Below are 20284 nucleotides of genomic sequence, written 5' to 3'. Positions count from 1 at the left end.
TGGTCAGTATTATATTACAACTTGTCAATGCAGAACTACTTTTCTCACCACACTGTGGTAGTCACAGTTGACGCCAAATCAGCCACGACAACCATGTCTAGGTGGAATGAGCCCAAAATTATTTAACATGTGTATGTCTTAGTAGTTTTTATGATTTCTAACAAGAATTATGTATGAGACATAATTTAAGTACAATTTGAATTTATAACATCATAAAGGATAAAAAAATTAGAAGTTTTCTGTCAGATGATGTGCATTTAAAACTTGTGGGAGTTTAGGAATGTAATGCTCATGATTCTTGCCAATCCATTTTAAGATGTCAAGTGCTTCCATCATTTGTAATGAAATGTCTGCAGATCTGTGTATGCATCAACCCACAAGTAGTCCACATGAAGGGCTGAAATAATGATTCGTTTCTGAAATACAGGACCAAAACCACAGCCATTACTTTGCCAATCTAAAGTCTGCTGACAGTTTAGGGCTGTGAGGCATTTAATGAACTGCTGAGAATAAGGAAGGTAAGCCACAAAATAATGCTCCCAACAAAACCAATCTTGGCACCAAAAGATGTAATATAGCATGTGTATAAGCATGCAGCAGTGAAAACCTTACTGTTCCCATAAAGTTGGCACTTTACCTTTAGAATAGAAACAAAAATATCATCAATCTCACTGGAATCTCACATGTTGTGAGAGTACAGAGAGTGCTATCGCTATTAATTTAACGAATCGAATATCCACTTGATTCTTCTTGCAAAACATTAGCATTCCCATCATTGTCAGCATCTTTCTCACAGAGTAATTGTTTTTCCTCTAAACACTTGCATTAGCTCAACACGAAGATTATGATCTTCAAGTTCAGAAGTTGAGGAATCGTAGGGAAGATCAGGCCTAAAATAGACTCTTAATCTTCTCTCCATGTCATAGAGTCATGAAGTCATAGAGATGGACAGCATAGAAACAGACCCTTCGGTCCAACTTGTCCATGCCGACCAGATACCCCAACCTAATCCAGTCCCATTTGCCAGCACTTGTCCCATATCCCTCTAAACCCTTCCTATTCATTTACCCATCGAGATGCCTTTTAAATGTTGCAATGTCACATGAAAAATAATCAACTAAACCCGTAGTGTTCTAGCCTGACATTCCAAATTGTGGGACTATATGCTGTGGGAAGCACTACAATTTGGGGCAGTCACCACAAAGATTCAGTGCAACAAGGACACTGCCATGGTACACATAAGAGCTAAAAACTGTAAAACATCTTGGCTGGTATCTTTATCGCAAAATAATTTGAAGTATGATATGGAATTGTAATTGTATTACAGTACTTCACAGTGCCACATGCTCAATGGGTAAAAAGAAACTTTAACATGAACTTGGCAATGTCTAATTTCAACTGTTTTGAAATGTAATTTTGTAAATGTTTATGAATAAGTATATAGATCAACTAAGCTCCTGGAGAATGCTATTGTGAAGGGATTTGTTGACTGCAAAGATAGAGAATTCATGATGAGAAAGCAATAGTTATACCTGTTCTAATCAAAGACAGACTTGGTCATCAAAAAGTTAATCAGCCCTCAATAGGAATCTAAATGTAATCGGCTGGACGTTTGCATTTTTCATGGGTATACAGTAATAAAGTAATTTCTCATCAAAGTCAAATAGACCTTGCTACCTTCTAAGCTCACAATCTTATCTGATCAGGTAAAATTTCAAATCTCCTGGCTTTTGATTTATTAGAGAATTACCTAGGCCAGGACTTGCCTGACAACTGTATGACAATTATAAATGCTGTGGGCTAATTGGATGTGATGCCAGGAACTGCAGGGCAGGAGCAGATATCCCCAGATGATGGCAGGTGTCTCATTAGGATGCATGCAAGAATTTTCGTATCTGTCCAGAGTATTCCAGAAGTTCGATAACAGCTGCAGAACAGTACCTGGTGGCTCAGGGTAGGGCTCTCCTTGGCCACAAGCTCAGATCTCAGTGAGAAGGTTCTTAGCAGCACATTGAGATTTCACTTGTTAAATAGCAGTCATCTAGTTCCCTCACACAGACATTAGGGGGCAGCAAAAAGGAGCACAAGGCAGGAACTCTCAGTGAGAGACAGCAAAGGAAGAGGTATTGCTGTAATGGTGTAATGATAAATCCTTTTCTGCAGTTCAATATGAGGTAATATCTGTGAATATTTGCATTAATGAATAGCAGTCTTTATGTGGAATGACAGTTCTCCAAATTGCATTAATGAGGGTGTAACAGACTCAGTTTGTGTCTAAAGCTGAGCTGAAATGCTTTACGATCCTGGTCAGATGATTCGGATCTTGCTGTCAATTGCTCATCAACCAATCATGACAATTTTGTCCATTGCCTGTGCTTCGTATGTGTGTTTCTCTTACTTCAGAGAGATATTGGATCATACAGAACACCACAAGATTTTTTTACGTGAAGAACTGTAAGGAGCCCCCTCAGTGGTTCCTGTATTGAAGAAATTGAAAGTCCTTGATGCTGATTTCTGATTCTTGGACAAGAGTTAACCAGATTGCATTCCTTTATGATTGTTGTCCATTGGAAAGTGTGCTGAAGTCACCATCTTTGGTGAAGAGGTATGAAGCTGGACTTGATGTGGCCATGCATGACATTTTTCAGTGGATGGCAAAGGACCCTGTCCATCCGTTTCCTGCTCACCACAGAGCTCAGCCTCATTATAAAGTAGGTGAATAGGAGCAGAGCTCAGCAATGCATCTGCCACACTTAAATAAGTAATTAATTGTCTATTGAGCTAGCTAATAAGTAAATTGACATTGATAATCTGTTGCCTACAACATAATGCAATTGGCAGGGCTGGTGGCTGGGAGCAGGCACCTTATTTTTTTTGCAAGTTCAAAAAGAGCACAAAGGGAGGGTACTGTTGCATGAGGAATTCATACTGCCACTCATCACATTGCATCAGGTGTCTGCAAACACATGCTGCAAAGTGAATTTGCTTTCACCATCCACCACTCTCCTTCAGGGTTGCATTCCAGCAGGGGCCACATACAGCTCTTGCCGCTGCCAGGAATACTGCAACTAGCAGCCAATCAGTGGCTTAGTGAGTTAGACCATTGAGGGTTGGAAGTCCCAAAGTCCTCCAGTTTAGCCCCCCGTGGTGTGTTACACGACCATATGACAAATGAGTGGAAGTAAGGCCATTCGGCCCATTGAGTCCACTCCACCATTCAATCATGGCTGATGGGCATTTTAACTACACTTACCCGCACTCTCCCATAGCCCTAATTTCTTGCGAGATCAAGAATTTATCAATGTCTGCCTTGAACACACTGGTCTCCACTGTGCTCCGTGGCAATGAATTCTACAGGCCTACCACTCTTTGGCTGAAGAAATGCCTCCTCATTTCTGTTCTAAATTGACCCCCTCTAATTCTAAGGCTGTGCTCATGGGTCCTAGCCTAATGGAAATAAATTCCCAGCATCCACCCTTTCTAAGCCATGCAATATCTTGTAAATTTCTATTCGATCTCCCTTCAACTTTCTAAACTCTAATGAATACAATCCCAGGATTCTCAGGCATTCATCATATGTTACGCCTACCATTCCAGGGATCATCCATGTAAATCTCCACTGGACATGCTCCATTGCCAGAATGTCCTTCCAAAGGTATGGGGCCCAGAATTGGACACAGTATTCTAAATGGGGCCTAACTAGAGCTTTATAAAGTCTCAGTAGCACATCACTGCTTTTACATTCCAATCCACTTGTGATAAATGACAACATTACATTTGCTTTCTTAACCACGGAGTCAACCTGCAAGTTAACATTTAGAGAATCCTGGACTAGCACCCCCAGATCCCTTTGTACTTTGGCTTTATGAATTTTCTCACCATTTAGAAAATAGTCCATGCCTGTATTCTTTTTTCCAAAGTGCAAGACCTCGCATTTGCTCGTGTTGAATTTCACCAACCATTTATGGCTCTGGGGTGGGCTTCTTCTCAGTCTGTCAGCTGTTTCAGAGGAAACAAAATCAGTCAAGAGCCAAGAATATATGGAAATTCTCTATTGGTCATATTGGACCTCCATTTTGAAGTAAAAAGACAAACCAGACCCCAGTATGTGCCATTCGCCAGTTTTGATTTTCCTTCTAGACACTGAGTTTCTCTCTAGAGAGGTTTGTAAAATTCATCCAGTATCTTTGATTCCATAATAACCAAAATTTTAAACTTAAAGATCAAAAGCCTCCTGAGCATCACTCATTCATATCCTCCATGAAAACCAGGAATATTTCCAGAATTAAGGCAAGAAATTCATGGTTGATGAACTCTTGGGTTGTTTCATCCATCTGAGTTGCACATGATAAAAAGTTGATGTAAGCAAGAAGATCACAGATACTTCACAGTCAGTTAAAAGTGAATCTTTCAGTCTGCAAAGTTGGCGCCAGTAAAATTAACATGAAATACCACAATACCTAACTTCATATAGATATCCACAATTCACAGTATCCAAGCATAACAACCATTGGATTTTTGTAGGCAAGTGCATCATTTGACACATACATGATGGGGAGGACTGAAGTGTCATGAGATGATGGCATAAGTATGCAGCAAACTTATTTACATACTTGGCTCCTTACCTTATCAGACTGCTGACTGTTAAACATTAGTGATAAACACTGCAACAAGGTCTTTTTTCCGGCATAGTGTTATATGCAGTCTGTCCTGACTTCCATAACCTCCTTCTTTCTTTACCACTTCTGATCCAGTGTGAGAAAACTGGAAAGTCCACACCAATATGCCCTTTATATTCTTACAGGCAAATTTATCATATTTCACATCAATACAATGTTCTTCCACTTCTGTGAATCTACCCGGAATGCTCAAACAAAAAACAACAAATATTGAGAATAATGCAGGAAGTAATTTAAGATCTCAGCATTCTATAGTGCAGCACTTCAGTCTGTCAGAATGTCATCTGTACAGGGCTGCACCTCTGGGCAGAACAAAGCAGTAGCAAAGTATTTAGCTAATACACGCTGTCGTAATCACAGAAAAAGAGAATACCTCTTACTGCCAGTTAATGCTGCTGTACTGATAGCTACTTTCTGTCAGAATAAATCAAAACTGATTGCACTTTTAATATATTCACTAAGAAAACTTACTAAAAACATCATGTGTGATTCAATGGATCAGCAAGTTAATCAAGTGAGTAGCTGATCCATTTGAACCAAAAATACTGCAGTGTAAAGCTCCAGTCTCTGCTGAGATGACCATCAGAGTTAAGGCATGCGGTAGCAACACTCCCTGGGTGAAGAAGGAATAAATTAACTCTGTTCTTCCCCACTGTCCAGTGATCCTCAATGAAAATGTTTGACGATTAAGTGAGATTAGAATTGTGCTCAGCTGAATGCACCCACCCCACCACTTATTCTATCTTGGAATTGAATCTTTTGCCCACATATTATGGTCTAGGCTTTTCACTCTTCTCACTTTAGAGAAAAGTGGAAGTGGTGCAAGAAATTACTTAATTTCACAAATGATCACCTCACGGTGATAAAGCACCCCAGAGAGTACAGTATGTGAATTTTTCCCCCTTTATTAGACTGTGACAGTTAGCCAAAGCTCCATATGGGACCAGCTGCCATTGGAATTATATACCCAACAAAGAACCCATGCCTTCAGAGAATGAGGTGGAGAAGTGGTCGAGAGATGCAGAAACACAGAGAGATGGAGAGACAGAGAGGGAGAGGGAGAAAAAAAAACTAGCTGCGTTGTGAAAATTTATGGAGTCTTGTGAAATAAAATTGGTTTGGCAAATTCAGTTGGAAAACCAAACTGGTTACCATTTCAGAGGAATGTGATAATCCAAAGAGTTTACACACTAATACCAATTGTTTTTTTTTTCATTTCTGCTCCACTTATAACTTTCTAAATGCTGTCACATTTTGGTAATGAACTAGCAGGTGATTTCAGAAATCTGGATCATATTTGGAAGTGCTATTGTTTAATTGTCATAAAGCCTCTCAATTATCTTTTTTAATGAGCAGATGAGGAGAGGGAATTGGATCCTTTTTTATCATGCTTTTTTATTCAGTCGCAACAAATTTTTTTTAGAAAACGTATAGTAACCACACTTGAATTAAAACGTAATTATCTAAATCAAAGTGAAGGAGCCAAATTGCAAGATTTCCATGAGTAAAAGAAAGAATTTCATTATCTGCTCACCCCAAAAAACGTAATTACAATATAACATGAATAAATAAAAAAACACAGATAATAAGTTTATAAAGATGTAGGGGTTGGTGTTTAATACAGAAAGGTAAAGGCCTTTGCAGTTTTAAGTTCTTGGTTAAAATCTGAAGATAGTTGTGTAATTGTTGACTGGCAGCAATGGAGAAATTTAGACCATAAGACATAAGAATGGAAGTAAGGCCATTCGGTCCATTGAGTCTGCTCTGCCATTCAATTATGTTTGATGGGTATTTCAACGCCACTTACCAGCACTCTCCCTGTATCCCTAAATTCCTTGCGAGATTAAGAATTTATCAATCTCTGCCTTGAAGACATTTAGCATCCTGGCCTACATTGCACTCCGTGGCAATGAATTCCACAGGCCCACCACTCTCTGGCTGAAGAAATGTCTCCTCATTTCCATTCTAAATTGACCCCCCCCCCCCGACCAATTCTAAGGCTGTGCCCACAGGTCCTAGCCTAATGGAAACAAATTTCCAGTGTCCACCCTCTCTAAACCATGCATTATCTTGTAAGTTTCTATTAGATCTCCCTCCAACCTTCTAAACTCTAATGAATACAATACCAGGATCCTCAGCCGTTCATCATATGTTAGGCCTACCATTCCAGGAATCATCTGTGAGAATCTCTGCTGGACATGGTCCAGTGCCATTATGTCCTCCCTGAGGTGTGGGGACCAAAACTGGACACAGTATTCTAAATGGTGCCTAACCAGAGCTTTATAAAGTCTCAGTAGCACATCATTGCTATTACATTCCTTGAGATAAATGACAACATTACATTTGTTTTCTTAACCACGGACTCAACCTGCTAGTCAACTTTTAGATAATCCTGCACTAGCATTCCCAGATCCCTTTGTCCTTTGGCTTTATGAATTTTCTCCCCGTTTGAAAATAGTCCATGCCTGTATTCTTTTTTCCAAAGTGCAAGACCTCATATTTGCTCACATTGAATTTCATCAGACATTTCTTTCATCACTCTCCTATACTGTCTAAATCTTTCTGCAGCCTCTCCACCTCCTCAGAACTACCTGCCTGTCTGCCTAACTTCGTATCATCGGCAAACTTCGCCAGAATGCCCCCAATCCCTTCATCCTTTAATATATAAAGTGAACAGCTGCGGGACACCACTTGTCACTAGTTTGTAGATCTTGAGTTCTCAGTGAATGGCTGCTGTCACAAGATTTTTACTGGACATTGACTTTAAAATAAAGATAAACAGGATGAAAGAGGCTTCCAACTTCTGTTGTTTTGTTATCCATTCATTTTTCATTATCTCTCTGTCTGCTGCTCAAAAGCATTTACCTCCGATACAGTTCCCTTCTGGATTCTTGTTCTGACATAGAATCAAAGAGTCATCGAGGTATACAGCTTAGAAACAGACCCTTCGGTCCAACTCATCCATGCTGACCAAATATCATAAATTAATCTAGTCCAATTTGCCAGCACTTGGCCCATATCCCTCTAAACACTTCCTATTCATAAACCCATCCAGATACCTTTTAAATGTTGTAATTGTACCAGCCTCAACCACTTTCTCTGGCAGCTGAGGATCTGCAGGCAACTTTCATCCCAATCAGTGGAATTTTCCCTCCTGGGAATGGTGAGGAAAGTGGGAAAATCAAAAGCAATTTCTTGATTTTCCCCTCAAGCTGTAAATGGTGATTTTAGGATTCCACCCTTGAGTGGTGGCTAACTCCCACGCATTAAAACCCCATTTCCAACCCAAACTGACTTGTATTCCACTTCCAATTCTCGCTGTTTGTGTGAGAAACTAGATATAGCAGTTCCTGACATGAAAATCAAAGTGGGAATTTTACCAGAGAACAGCTAATGGTCAATTTTGGAAGGCTTTATGGAAGGTTTCTCTCCAGGAGGCCAAGCAAACTTTCTCATGCTGGCTTCCTACCTCACCTCATAAGCTATACACCACACTCCTCTAGTAATCCGTTTGTTGTATTCCCCCAGTTTGGTAGGCAGAAATACCCGCCAACACTGAACAATCTGACATTCCTGGGTTCAGTGTCATATTTCAAAAGGTATGTGTATACCTGGTCAAGTGTTCTCATTCCAGAGTTGCCTAAGATGGTTTCATTTATTTGCCCAGACAAGGCCGACAAGGAAGAGATGGTGCTTCAGTTTACAGATAGGGACCTGGTGGTGCTGGTGGATGGAATGATGCAGAGGAGGGCTGTCCTCTTCCTGAAGGACCGACAGATGGTGGCCAAGACACTGGAGCATGTCCTGCCTAATCTAAGGTGGCCATTCAAGTTAGAGCAGTGTCCACAGCCTGGAGAAATACCCAGTAGTGTAGGAAGGTGGTCAACGACTTCCTCCTTTCCACCAGGCTAAATACCACTGTGTGCCAGTGAGGGTCTATCACGACAGTCAGTCAAGAGGCTTATCCAGTTCCAGCCTGGGGTCTTGGCCACAGTTAATTGAGAGTGAATGGCACTGAGTGAGGGCATAATGAGGCTTAATTATGATGGATATTTGGGATTGGGGGTCCTTTAATAACAGTGCATTATCTTTCTGTCATTCCTCATAGATTTTCTGCTCACAGATGTCGAAGAGAGAATCTTATCACTGGAATCATTGTGACCTTCTGCAAAGAGTGCAGAAGATGCTGTTAGTTCCTTCACAAATCTGCAGGACAGTGTAGTGATGTGCCACTCCATCATTTCTGAACTGTGTCATCTGCAGGGGCAGTACTCAGAAGGACTCTGTGTTATTTCCGTCCTACTGTCTATCAAGATCACCCTGAACGTATATGCTAATGGCTTATTTCAGTGATAGCTTCGAACATGTTCCTGATATCATTCTCACCAGGTCATCGCTGTCCATATCATTGCTCATAACAAGGAGAATCAAGCAGCTCAGACATTACAATGCTCCACCTTTGATTGTTTCCACCAGATGCAGAGCCTACTGACTCATCTTACTTCAAGAGCACCCTATCATCAACCTACAGAGCTCATCAACAGAAAAGGCTTTTGCATGATCAATGTTATATTGTGTCTGACCATCAAAGGTTGAATTTGGAGGCTTGAGTTGGAAATCTTGGCAGCTCCAGTGGTTGTTGAAAACTGAAGAACTCACAGGTTCCTGCCTTCTTCTAAAGTCCTTGGACCATGCTGGATGGCTGTAGGGAGGCAGCAGCTACCCCTCCAAACATGGCTCAGTGACCCCTTTACAAAACCCTCAGATTGATGCCGAATGACAATATAACCAGGGCTATAGTTGAACAGACTATAGATCTCCTTAAGAATAGGTTTCAATGCGCAGACCACTCCAGTGCAGCCCTGCATTAAAGCCTGAGAACAATGTGTTGCACATTGTGGTATGCTGTGCCCTTCACAACTAGAGCCGACAAAAGGGATGCAGGCAAAATGGAGGAAGACCAGCAATGTTCGGAGGATGAAGGTGAGGAAGAGGATGAGGACATTGAGGGCTTTCCAAAACAAAATGACAAAGCAATGCATTATAGAAGTTTAGAGGCCAGAAGTAACCAAATTGAAACCCACTTCCAAGAAGAATGGTCTAATTTGAACTTCCTTTGATTATGTAACCTCCTGTTGTTAATGTGGAAAAAAACCACTATTTAGTGTAAAGAATAAGTGGACCTTGTTACTTATGTAATCCTTGACATTTTGATGAATAAATCTTTTGTGATCCATGTGATTTTACACTTGATGTCTCCAAGTGACCCCAATTTCTGCACATAACATGTTCCACTGACTGTGAGGGGAAAAGCACCAGTCAGAGAGACAGGGATCTTGAACACTAAGAAACTTTTGACCCTTTCTTTATTAGTAATCCTTCAATGTTTCAGTGAGTATGTGGACTCCTCAGTTTCTTGGAAATATTTGAGCGTCCAGTAGAACAATGTTGAGCCTGTAAGAGGTAGTACTTTGCACAGTTTTTCTATGCAGACCAAGGCATTCACTGTGAGCCAGTGTGGATTTCTGAGCTGTCTATTGCACATCAGCATGGCAGTATGCTGCCTTAAAAAGCTGGCACCAAGAAGTTTCTCTTTAGCAATGTGTGGAATCATAACTGATTCCCTGCTCTTGCTCACAAAGTGTGAAAGTTTGCAGGCCAGACACAAGTACCTCCCATGCACATTGTGTTTGGACAGTGCTGTCCACATTAAAGTGCAGTACTTTGATTGCAATCTTCAACATCACCATTTGGAGATCGATGACGTATCCAGGCAAAAAGTCAATTGTTCATGAGAGATGAGTAATATTTGATTATTATAAGTTCTTTCATTTTTGGGGTGTCTAAAGAGGCTGCTCATCTCTCACCAGGATTAGTTGTCCATCGAGATGTCTCCGTTTCAAGATGATGGGTCATGCTCTTCCCTGATCAGCTCCATAGGTTTCTCCACACAGGGAGTGAAAAGTCTGATGTCCACCATTCTCTGCTCATCTTGCATCTCTTGGTCCTGGTTTAATTGCAAATAGGAAAATTCCAATGTGCAGCCCTCAGAGTATCGACTAGGAGATACAGATCTGAGTTTCAGTACCTTTTAGATATTTTTAATCAACCTGTTCAACCATGCTATGAAAAATTGAGGTTCATAAGGGGGAGATGTTAACAATTCTGGAAAGTGTGAAAATAGATAAGTCCCCTGGGCTGGATGGTATTTATCCTAGGATTCTCTGGGAAGCTAGGGAGAAGATTGCAGAGCCTTTGGCTTTGATCTTTATGTTGTCATTGTCTACAGGAATAGTGCCAGAAGACTGGAGGATAGCAAATGTTGACCCCTTGTTCAAGAAGGGGAGTAGAGACAACCCTAGGAATTATAGAGCAGTGAGCTTTACTTCCGTTGTGGGTAAAATGTTGGAAAGGGTATAAGAGATAGGATTTATAATCATCCAGAAAGGAATAATTTGATTAGGGATAGTTAACATGATTTTGTGAAGGGTAAGTCGTGCCTCACAAACCTTATTAGTTCTTTGAGAAGGTAACCAAACAGGTGGATAAGGATAATGTGATTTATGCAATGTATATGGATTTTAATAAAGTGTTTGATAAGGTTCTCCATGGTAGGCCATTGCAGAAAATACAGAGGCATAGGATTGAGGGTAATTTAATGGTTTGGATCAGACATTGGCTAGCTGAAAGAAGGCAGAGGGTGGTGGTTGATGGGAAATGTTACTCCTGGAGTTCGGTTACTAGTGGCGTACCACAAGGATCTGTTTTGGGGCCACAGCTGTTTGTAATTTTTATAAATGATCTAGATGAGGGTGTAGAAGGATGGGTTAGTAAATTTGTGGATGACACGAAGGCCGGTGGAGTTGTGGACAATGCTGAAGGATGTTGCAGATTACAGAGGGACATTTGTGGGTGGCACGGTGGCACAGTGGTTAGCACTGCTGCCTCACAGCGCTCGAGACCCGGGTTCGATTCCCGCCTCAAGCGACTGACTGTGTGGAGTTTGCACGTTCTCCCCGTGTCTGCGTGGGTTTCCTCCGGGTGCTCTGGTTTCCTCCCACAGTCCAAAGATGTGCAGGTCAGGTGAATTGGACATGCTAAATTGCCCGTAGTGTTAGGTAAGGGGTAAATGTAGGGGTATGGGTGGGTTGCGCTTCGGCGGGGCGGTGTGGACTTGTAGGGCCGAAGGGCCTGTTTCCACACTGTAAGTAATCTAATCTAAATCTAAATAAATGAGCTGCAGAGCTGGGCTGAGAGGTGGCAAATGGAGTTTAATGAGAAAAAGTGTGAGTGATTCACTTTGGAAGGATTAATAGGAATACAGAGTACTGGGCTAATGGTAAGATTCTTGGTAGTATGGATGAGCAGAGAGGTCTCGGTGTCCATGTACACAGATCCCAGAAAGTTACCACCCAGGTCGATAGGGTTGTTAAGAAGGTGTATAGCATGTAGGCTTTTATTGGTAGAGGGATTGAGTGTCAGAGCCATGAGGTCATGTTGAGCTGTACAAAACTCTAATGTGGCTGCATTTGGAGTATTGTGTACAGTTCTAGTAGCCACATTATAAGAAAGAGATGGCAGCATTGAAAAAGATGCAGAGGAGATTTACTAGGATGTTGCCTGGTATGGAGGGAATGTCTCATGAGGAAAGGCTGAGGGACTTGAGGCTATTTTATTGGAGAGAAGAAGGTTGAGAGGTGACTTAATAGTGACATACAAATTGATCAGAGGATTAGATAGCATGGACAGTGAAAGCCTTTTTCCTTGAATGGTGATGGCTTGCACGGGGGGACGTAGCTTTAAATTGTGGGGTGATTGCTATAGAACAGATGTCAGAGGTAGGTTCTTTACTCAAGAGTAATAAAGGCATGGAACACCCTGCCAGCAACAGTAGTAGATTCTCCAACTTTAAGGGCATTTAACTGGTCATTAGATAAGCATTTGAATGATAATGGAATTGTGTAGGTTAGATGGGCTTCAGATTGATTTCACAGGTCGGTGAAACATTGAGGGCTGAAGGGCTGGTACAGTGCTGTAATGTTTATGTTTTATGTTCTATCTCTGGTTGGTCTTGAACTCAGATCTTCAGACCCAAAGGTAGGACACTACCACCATGCCACATGAGCCCTACTCAATACTTTTTATAACAAGGTTAATTGCAGCTCAGACTGATCCTTGTTTACTTGCAGCTTGACTCTTTTGAGCTTGACTCAAAACTGGTCAGATGATCATAGCTGACATTTTAGGTCAGTATTTGTCCTCTTGTAAAAAGTCACTTGAAAAAAATACTTCAGAGGACGGCATCTCATCATGCATCATTTACAAATGCAGAGCTTTGACAAAAACACAGCCTTGCACTGAGTCAAGCATTCAGGGGCTCAATATTACTGACATTCATCCTTTATGTCAGCCAGGCTCCCTGATTAGCTGTTAATCTGGGCCAATCACAGAACTCATTCAATGATGTCCAGCTGGCTGACCTCATTACAATCACTACACCACTTTAATCCATGAGGGTCTCAGGTTTTGAAATTAGAAGATGCAAGGTGAATATCAATAATCATTTTTAATAGGATCCTACCAAGATGATATTACCAATAAGAGTATTTATTTTGTTGTTGCTTGGAATTTTAGAATGTCTGCAATAATAGAAATTAAGTCTACTCATTGTTAACACAGATGTTGAAAGCTCAATTGTTATGAATGGAAGTTAACAATGCATCTAAAGAAGTGTAGTTGATCACTTTTGTGCGTAGCAGGATCTAGTTACTTGTCTTAATTAGTTCAGGAGTCTAGAGAAATTCAGAACAGGAATTATTATAGTTTTAAGACAGCAGTATACAGTAATTTAATTAGAAACTATAGACTACGACATGCCATGGTTAAAACCTCCAACAAAACTAATTCCTGATGAACCTAATTTACTATTTTTGTACCATGGCAACAACAGATGTAAGAAATCTGAAAGCTGAAGTCATGTTGTGAAAGAAGTCTATGCTGGACAGTAGCCAGATACACAGCCCCCGAAGTGAATAAAACAAATCTTTGATATCTGCTAATCTAATTTTTTTTTACAACTTTAAGCTGTGTCTGGAGACAGACAAGCTGTGTTGTTTCTATGTGTGATGTAATACCCTCAAGATGTCTGGCAGGAATATGATTTGGTTCAATTGGTTGTGAGCCCAGAATGCTCTTAGCAACAGTGTGACTCATCAATAAAACGTCTCCTAGCAATTATCATAGCAAAAAATATGCAGAAAGCACACATTTGATTTTTGAAATGCAAAAAAAAATAACCTGCTGCTAGAAATAGTAACTTTCCAGCTTCTATTTCTTTCACTGGATAGGACATATTTCACCTAAACATAGTAATATAGAAACATAGAAAAATAAATAAAAAACAGAAGCAGGCCATTTAACCCCTCAAGCCTGTACTGCCATTCGATATGATTATGGCTGATCATCTGACTCAGTACCCTGTTGCCATTTCCTCCCCATATCCTTTGATCCCTTTAGCCCCCAATTCCTCAAAGATTATTTATAGTTGTAAAAAGAAAATGCTTTAATGCAGCTGGAACTGGGAACTTAGGGAAATTTGTCTTAAACAGCAAATTGACAATTTCATTGTGCCAGGTAAGTATTGTGGATAGTACAAGCTAACCTTGTACAAGATGGTGAGAGCAATAAAAGTAGCATCAATTCACTTTTACAAATGCATCAGACTGCTGGATGGCAAGTAAATAATTCACCCCCGCTGCGAAACAGCCAACTGTCCATGCCTCCCTGGACTCTCAATGACCAAATTCTTACTTGGTTTAAAAAACATTGACATCTATTGAACTACGAGCAAGATCACCACCTTCAGGCGGGGTTGGTATGAAGAAGTAGGAGAATTTGCTACCAATCCCACAAGTTGATGCCCGCTGATAAAGGATAAGGGAACTTGATCTTGCAACTGTCAGAATCATTTGGGTGTCCAGATCCAGCCTTACTTAGTCATCATAATAACAACAATAAATTTAAAATGACCTTTATAACCCACCCAGCTCGCTATAACAATGCATTTCCCATGACTGACCCACCTAGCCTGCACACAATGAGTAATGGAATATGGCCAATCCACTTAAACTGCACGGCTTTGGAAGGAAACTGAAGCACCTGGAGGAAACCCACACAGACACAGGGAGAATGTGCAAACTCCACACAGACAGAGGTTGGGATTGAACCCGGGTCCAGTGCTGTGAGGCAGCAGTGTGAACCACTGAGCTCCTGTCCGCCTTTGAGTAATGAAGTAGAAATTTTGATATATTTGAACTAACATTTCCAAATATTAGTTCATTTCAAGATCTAAGAGCATTCAACATTAATAGGGATGGCCCACAATAAAAGGTTACTATAGATACATTTTGAGCAAGAAGCTGCAGTTTTGTAAGCTGTAAAAATGTGGAAAACCATTTAAAATTAGAGTTGAAGATTAATAACAAGTAGAACCTGTACACAAAGAATTACTATAATCCATGATTCTAAGTTACAGAGTCATAGAGATGTACAGCATGGAAACAGACCCTTTGGTCCAACCCGCCCATGCCGACCAGATGTCTCAACCCAATCTAGTCCCACCTGCCAGCACCTGGCTTGTCTGAAGATCTGACATTCTGGAAGGCCAGGGTAGTTACAGAAGATGAACATTTGTTACTCCCACTTCAATAAGTTTGAACAGCATTTCTCTGATAATAAGAGGCTGGAAGAAAATCTAGAATACATACAAAGCTCAATTGGATCAAATATTGTTTGAAATAATAATATACTTGTGTTCTAAATCTTAGAATATAGAAAATGGAGTGAATAAGAAAGGAGAAAGGCTGCTTGCACACAAAGCCAGCTGTTCCACAGAACTAACTGACAATCAGAGCATGAGCATTCCAAACTAGCAGATGTATATAGTAAAGCAAATTAAAACAAAATTTTATTGGAATTTGCTGGACATTCACTAAAAGAGGGAAAAGATCTGTGCTGCTGTGGGCTGATTTGAAATGGAAAGCTCGGATGTGATAGAACTGTTCCAGCATATCGGAAAGGATTTAAGCAAGGTGTCTACGCGACCAGAGCAGCCAAGGCTGACTTTGGCTTCGGGCTTGCTTGGGATACTGCATGTTGGATTCTGATCAAAAAATTTTTGTTACCATGGAAACCTGCGTTACTGTCTGCTACAGGCTTAAATTGGAAATTTGAAGAAAATCAAAGGCCCCTTAGTCAAATGACCCACCTGAGCAATATCACATCTCATTATTGTCAGTGAAATCTAGATCTATACAGAACAGAGGTAGGACGCCATCCACTCCTTGGATAATATTCAAAGAGCTGACAAAGGGACAGTTAACTCCACAGTTCTGTCATTTCCCTGCAGATTTTTCCTATTCAAGGATTCATTCTATTTACTTTTGCAATTACTATTGAATCAGCTTCCATCATTTTCTGACTGTATTTCAGGAAAATAACCTACTGAGTAAAATAAAAATTCTTTTCCCCTCCAGTTCTTTTGTCAATTACTGTAAATCTGTGTCTGCTGGCATACTGGGCTTCTCTATCATTGGAAATAATTTCTCCCAAAATACTTTTGTCAAAACATTCCATGCAATCGCCACACTACCAGAAGGATATAGATGCTTTGGAAAGAGTGCAGAGAAGGTTAACCAGGATGTTGCCTGGTCAGGAGGGTTTTAGTTATGAGGAGAGGTTGGATCGACTCCAATTGTTTTCACTGGAAAAACAGAGGCCAAGGGCCAACCTGGTACAGGTCTACAAAATTATGAGAGGCGTGGATAGGCTGGATAGTCAGAGGCTTTTTTTGCAGGGTGGCAAGGTCAACTACAAGAGGACATAAGATCAAGGTGAGAAGGGGAAGGTTTAGGGGAGAAGTGTGGGGAAAAGTTTACACACAGAAGGTGGTGGGTGCCTGAAATGCACTGCCAGTGGAGGTGGTGGAAACAGGTATGTTAGCAGTGTTTAAGGTGTATCTTGATGGACACATGAACAGGAGGCAAACAGAGGGATAGCAAATGTGTTTGGGCAACAAGTAGTGGGTCTAAATGAGGATTAGAAATTGGTGGGTTGAATAGTCTGTTCCTGTGCTGTATTATTCTTTGTAAATACTATATATATTGTAAACAATTCATTTTTTTTGCTATCAAATAAACTTCATTATTTATACACATGTAAATTAAGTTCAAATTTACAGTTAGCTGGCTAAGATTTTCTACTTCAGGTGCAACCTACATACCCTACGCAAATTGGATCAAAATTATGTTCATTTTGAAAAGTGCTTTTGTTCCTTTGTATATGGTTTAAATTCATTTGCATGTTGACATAATCTAGTCCATTTTGGCAGCAGTTTAGAATGCAAATTTCCAAAAGCCTTGACATATGGAAAGAATAGTAAACTGGTTCAGCCTTATCAGTGCAACTGAAACTGGATGTATCATTAATGAATAAACAGTTTTCACCAGACTAAATTAATTCAGCACCTTTAATTATTTAACATACCGACTGTAAAAGTAACAGAACTATTTACTAGCTTCAGAGTTCTTCGATGTGCCCTTAGCACTAAAAAAAACCCTTTATTTTAAGAGCTCCTTGAAGGCTTGTATTTGGGAGCAAGCCGTGGAAACTCACAATGGTGATTAATTTGATCTGAATCTACAGCCTTAATCTGGGCTACAGCTGATTTAGTTGGTGAGGCCAGCATCCCGTGCAATATTCTTAAAACAGCAAAAAAGATCACAAACTTCACTTGAACTTGAAATTCCAGCATCTTCTGGTGTGGCCTATTTCCAACAAACTGTTCAAAAACCCTCAGCATCATTGCAAGAAATAGTTTTGACTGCCTTGCATTGCTCACATTATCATTCTTGATTTCCTGATTTGTAGAATTGATGACATGGATATCTTGTGCAATTGTATCTTGCCCCAGTGATTGAACTGTAATTAAGTAGCTTTGGTCAAGCTAGTTAAGTTTCAAGATGGCAGCAGGGCAGAGTAGGAAGTGTTTGGGTTCTGTGCCCATACACTCCTACTCTTGCTCACTTGGCTGGCCACATTGGTTTCATTTTTTTTGTTTCTTTTTTTCATTTCTCTTTTGTATCAAAGTTCACATTTTCTTTTTTTTTCTGCGGTTGAGGTGAAGAAAAGCGATTGGATAGGGCTGCTGCAGTGGTGGATCTGGATGTCCGTTCCTCATAGCCATAATGGCCACGGCTTTATCGAAGGCTTTATCATCGGTGGGTCTGGTTCATTCCTGCTGGCAGTGCTTTCAGCGGTGTCTATAGCACTGGTGCCATGGTGATTCCAGATCATTCCTCGTGCCTGTGGCAGCAATGTGGTGGCTTCAGGTGGCGCTTTAAGTAATGGCTTGAGCAATGGTTTCAGCATCAACAACTTGCTGGGTTCAATCTATCCATCCTTGCTATGGCAACAATGCACTGACTTTGGTGTCAGCGTAGCAAGTGGCAGTGTGGTTGATCTGGTCTGGAAATCCTTGCTTTGGTGCCCTCTGAGGTGGCTTTAGTGGCAACATCCCATAGCCATCCATAAACCCAGGAGCTAGGTGGGAACAACTTTGTCTCAATTATTTCTTTATATAATAAAAATGATGCCGAATTGTGGCGACTAAAACACTTTTTGCTGTATTTTCATAAATGCAAGTTACAATGAATTGCTATTCTATTCTAAGCTAAGTTTTATCTCTAAAAGCATTAACCAACACTTTGAGGAGGAAATAGGAGCAAAGGAGAATGAACAGTATTTATGAACAGAACAAGTAGATAGTGAATCACACCTTATGATTACGAGCAGAGGATAAACAAAAAGAGGTGAATAAAGCTCCTGTGAAGAAGTACTTTATTTTTTAAACATCTGGTAAGAATCCACTCCAAGGCATTACAGGAAAGTGCTAAAACACTTGACAAACCACTTGATGTTTCCTCATCCTCTGTACCTTTAATTGTAAATTATTCAAGGGTATATCTTAAAGCAAAAATAAAGGGAATACTAACATATAGCTGAGGAAATATCACCAGACCAGAATAGTTAACTCTGCTATCTCTTCGCAGATGCTGCCTGAGCTTTTCCTGCAGAGCTTTTCCAGCAATTTTGTTTTTATATCTGACAATACCCAATATTGCTATTATAGAGTGTGCCGTGTAATTTTGATGAGATCATTCCATGTGGTGTTGACATAAATAAAGATACATGTATATGAAAGTCAAATGCGAACATGTTAAAGGAAATTTTCATTACAGTATAAATAAGGGTTGAATAGTGACCAGCATTTACATGGCAGAAGTAAGCCTCTCATCTTTCTAGGATGTCAATAAAATATTTGTACTCCTGGTAATTAGTCCGATGCAGCTATTTTGCATTACAAGAAATTTCCTTATATTAGTTACACTAGAAGCCTTTGATTGGAATTATAGCCTTTGGATGATAATTGTATTTTATAACAATTTTCCAGAAGTATTCAAGAGCTGGAACAAGAGCTTGAATCTTTCCCTTAATCTCTGGAAATCAAAATTCTGGATATGCTTTGAATCATTGGACACTGAGCAATCGGTTCAATGATATCAACAATCAAACTTATTAGATTACTTACAGTGTGGAAACAGGCCCTTTGGCCCAACAAGTCCACACTGACCCACCACCCACCCATTCATTCCCCTACACCTAACACTACAAGCAACTTAGCATGGCCAATTCACCTAACCTGCATATCTTTGGATTGTGGGAGGAAACTGGAGCACCCGGGGAAAACCCACGCAGATACAGGGAGAATGTGCAAACTCCACAGTTAGTCGCCTGAGTCAGGAATTGAACCCGGGTCTCTGGCGCTGTAAGGCAGCAGTGCTAACCACTGTGCCACCGTGCCACCCTATATACATCTCTTGGTCATCCTCTTCATAACTGTAACGTTGCACAAATGACCTCCTTTAGGTCACACTTCCTTCTGAGTTCCGTTTTACCACGCAGTTACTTCTGTAAACAAATAGTTGCTCGGCAACAATATAACAGCACTGTCATAATTCCACACTTGTCCCAAGATGCCTGAAGAAAATCACGGCCCCCGCTTTTGGTGGAGATGAAAGTTCCTGTGGTTAAAGTTACATTTTTCTTCTGTGAAAAACTTCAGTTAAAGAACTCCCCCAGACTTTGGCCTGTTGGGTGAGCTGTGACTCAGACCTTCATCGTAGAATGAAGCCAGTTTCTTTGCACAATATAAATAGCATGCCAAACTGTGTCAGCTCTTTAACCTCTCAAACTAGCAGTCTTCCCTTATGGTTTCTAAAACTGATGTAATATAGACTTGCACAATTCTTACAATAGTAAAGAAACTGCATTTTATTTGTCTTTTTATATGGTAGCAAGAACTTAAATCTGTGAAGGCAAATATATACAACCTAGTTTTAACATGTTCCGTGATTTTTGCGCATTACTTTAGAGTCCATAAGTCCAGTAATCATTTTATTTTATACTGCCAGATGGATTGGTGAATGAGTAAACTGCTCCATCAAGATTCAATTTTCAAACACCTACTTTAACAAAAAGGAAATGAT

The 20284-nt window shown here is 40.4% G+C and overlaps 1 long non-coding RNA gene across 2 annotated transcripts in view; it reads right to left on the bottom strand.

Moving 5' to 3' along the window:
- Window positions 1-20284, bottom strand: part of LOC122560058 — a 158784-nt gene that overhangs the window by 108845 nt on the left and 29655 nt on the right. The window contains exons 1-2 of one of the 2 annotated variants that reach the window (XR_006314630.1): window positions 4626-4882; window positions 3880-3999 (exon numbers count right to left, since the gene is read on the bottom strand). This is a non-coding gene — a long non-coding RNA (uncharacterized LOC122560058). Of the gene's footprint in view, window positions 1-3879; window positions 4000-4625; window positions 4883-20284 lie in introns of those variants that run through there. The other variant, XR_006314631.1, reaches the window with a different exon arrangement.

The sequence above is a fragment of the Chiloscyllium plagiosum genome, chromosome 20 (assembly GCF_004010195.1).
Source record: "Chiloscyllium plagiosum isolate BGI_BamShark_2017 chromosome 20, ASM401019v2, whole genome shotgun sequence".
In the NCBI taxonomy this organism is placed as follows: domain Eukaryota; kingdom Metazoa; phylum Chordata; class Chondrichthyes; order Orectolobiformes; family Hemiscylliidae; genus Chiloscyllium; species Chiloscyllium plagiosum.
Note: the sequence above shows the minus strand (reverse complement) of the source record. Positions and strands in the feature narration are given on the sequence as shown.